The sequence below is a fragment of the Brachyhypopomus gauderio genome, unplaced genomic scaffold, assembly GCF_052324685.1.
Source record: "Brachyhypopomus gauderio isolate BG-103 unplaced genomic scaffold, BGAUD_0.2 sc640, whole genome shotgun sequence".
In the NCBI taxonomy this organism is placed as follows: domain Eukaryota; kingdom Metazoa; phylum Chordata; class Actinopteri; order Gymnotiformes; family Hypopomidae; genus Brachyhypopomus; species Brachyhypopomus gauderio.
Window position 1 is genome coordinate 22,501 of NW_027507460.1, and position 3,034 is coordinate 25,534.

Sequence of the window (3,034 nt, forward strand, 5' to 3'; positions counted from 1 at the left end):
TATGAAATGCATGCCCTGGATGTCAAAAATAATTTTCATTTAAATGACAAAGTCCCACTTTTAATCAACCATGGCTATAAGCCTACAATGTTTAGCGGGGTCAAAGTGCACACAGGTCGGCATGAATTAATGTATGAAATGCATGCCCTGGATGTCAAAAATAATTTTCATTTAAATGACAAAGTCCCACTTTTAATCAACCATGGCTATAAGCCTACAATGTTTAGCGGGGTCAAAGTGCACACAGGTCGGCATGAATTAATGTATGAAATGCATGCCCTGGATGTCAAAAATAATTTTCATTTAAATGACAAAGTCCCACTTTTAATCAACCATGGCTATAAGCCTACATTATGTAGCGGGCTCAAATAACACTTTGGTCGGCATGAATTAATGAATGAAATGCCTCCTCTGGATGTCAAAAATAATTTTCATTTAAATGACAAAGTCCCACTTTTAATCAACCAGGCCTATAAGCCTGCTTTGTGTGGCCGGGCAAAGGATCAGATAGCTTGGGGACAGATTTTAAACAGAAAAGGCAGTTTGTGGAGCTCAGTAATAATTTTGAATGGGGAAAAAAAAGGAAAACGGTGGAGTAATGCTGCCATCTTTTGGGTAAAAAATGTCGGTGCGCCTATAATTTAAAAGTGGGTTTTCTGGATGTTTTAAAAGACCCAGGCCTATCACTCTAGTGTGTGTGGCGGGCTCAGAGTATGCCTAAGGTGGGGTAACTATTTTAAACATTTTACTAATTTCTGGATGTATTAAATCATCCATGTGTCTCATCCTAGTGTGTGTGGCGGGCTCAGAGTATGCCTAAGGTGGGGTAACTATTTTAAACATTTTACTAATTTCTGGATGTATTAAATCATCCATGTGTCTCATCCTAGTGTGTGTGGCGGGCTCAGAGTATGCCTAAGGTGGGGTAACTATTTTAAACATTTTACTAATTTCTGGATGTATTAAATCATCCATGTGTCTCATCCTAGTGTGTGTGGCGGGCTCAGAGTATGCCTAAGGTGGGGTAACTATTTTAAACATTTTACTAATTTCTGGATGTATTAAATCATCCATGTGTCTCATCCTAGTGTGTGTGGCGGGCTCAGAGTATGCCTAAGGTGGGGTAACTATTTTAAACATTTTACTAATTTCTGGATGTATTAAATCATCCATGTGTCTCATCCTAGTGTGTGTGGCGGGCTCAGAGTATGCCTAAAGTGGGGTAACTATTTTAAACATTTTACTAATTTCTGGAGGAAAAAAAAGACCCAGCATTTTGCATTCAAATGTGCAGGGCGCACCGGCGTTTAAAGTCCAAAAGATGGCAGCATTACTCCACCGTAGTAATTATTTTCCTCCTTAAAGCTGTATACCATATGTTTCTGGAGGAATTAAATTCAGGCCTATAAGCCTACTGTGTGTGGCCGGCTCTTAGTGCACATTCTTAGGCTATGTATTTAATACAGAATAATGATTTTCTGGATGTATTAAATCATCCAGGGCTCTCATCCTACTGTGTGTGGCCGGCTCTTAGTGCACCTTTTTAGGCAATGTATTTTATACAGAATGATGATTTTCTGGATGTATTAAATCATCCAGGGCTCTCATCCTACTGTGTGTGGCCGGCTCTTAGTGCACCTTTTTAGGCAATGTATTTTATACAGAATGATGATTTTCTGGATGTATTAAATCATCCAGGGCTCTCATCCTACTGTGTGTGGCCGGCTCTTAGTGCACCTTTTTAGGCAATGTATTTTATACAGAATGATGATTTTCTGGATGTATTAAATCATCCAGGGCTCTCATCCTACTGTGTGTGGCCGGCTCTTAGTGCACCTTTTTAGGCAATGTATTTTATACAGAATGATGATTTTCTGGATGTATTAAATCATCCAGGGCTCTCATCCTACTGTGTGTGGCCGGCTCTTAGTGCACCTTTTTAGGCAATGTATTTTATACAGAATGATGATTTTCTGGATGTATTAAATCATCCAGGGCTCTCATCCTACTGTGTGTGGCCGGCTCTTAGTGCACCTTTTTAGGCAATGTATTTTATACAGAATGATGATTTTCTGGATGTTTTAAATAGACACAGAGACGAATAACTCTTTCAACCTTTTATTGGTTCATCCAATGCCTGCATTCTGAGTTCTCTTACCCTGAATGCATCACTCAGGGTAGGTATAGATGCATAGAACCGATCTGCAGTCTCCATGGTATGGCACATGCTTTTACAAACTAACATGCGGTTCTCAGTGCTGAGATGTCTGACTTGGTTACTGACTGATGTTCGGATTATGGTAAACCCGATAGGTCCATCCATGCCTGCATGTTTCCATGCCCTTTGAAAGAGGTGGGTAATTTTGGTCATTTTTTTCCCTTGACTCTGAAAGACATACAAGCACTTTTTGTCTCCATAGCAGTAAGAGATGTCAGCCATGGCTCTTAACCATGTAGCCTCTTCAGGCATCAGGGCGAGGTATGCCGAGCCGTATCTCCTGTCCGTTTTGTGTCGATCAACCTGGGGAAATATGGATGTTACAAAAGACCCATGCCTCTCATGTTACTGTGTGTGGCGGGGGTAAGGTGGACTTATGTGGGCTTACCCAGACGACTGTACGGCCTTTGTCATCTTGGTCTGCGTTGTCTACTTGGTCCTTGGTCATATTGTAAAGAACCACAGGTCTATGGCCTGTTACCATCCCGAGATACCCTGTCAGATACCCTTGTAAGAGGCAATATGTGTCGTCTCTGGCCTCCTCCCTCATCTGGTCTGGAAGATAAAACCACCATGTTTAAAACATGTATGCCTATAAATGTGCACCTGTTGCGGGCTTGATATGTCTGTATTATGGCACTCACCTATGAGCCTGGGTATTTCCACTACTGCTATCTTCATAAATCTCTCAAAATCCTGGGTGGATTTTAGTTGTTCTGTAAGTGGATAAGTCAAAGGTTATACCATATGCATATGGATGTAATTTCTCCAGAATGTGCATGTGGATGTCAACATACTTGATTTAAGTCTTCTCAC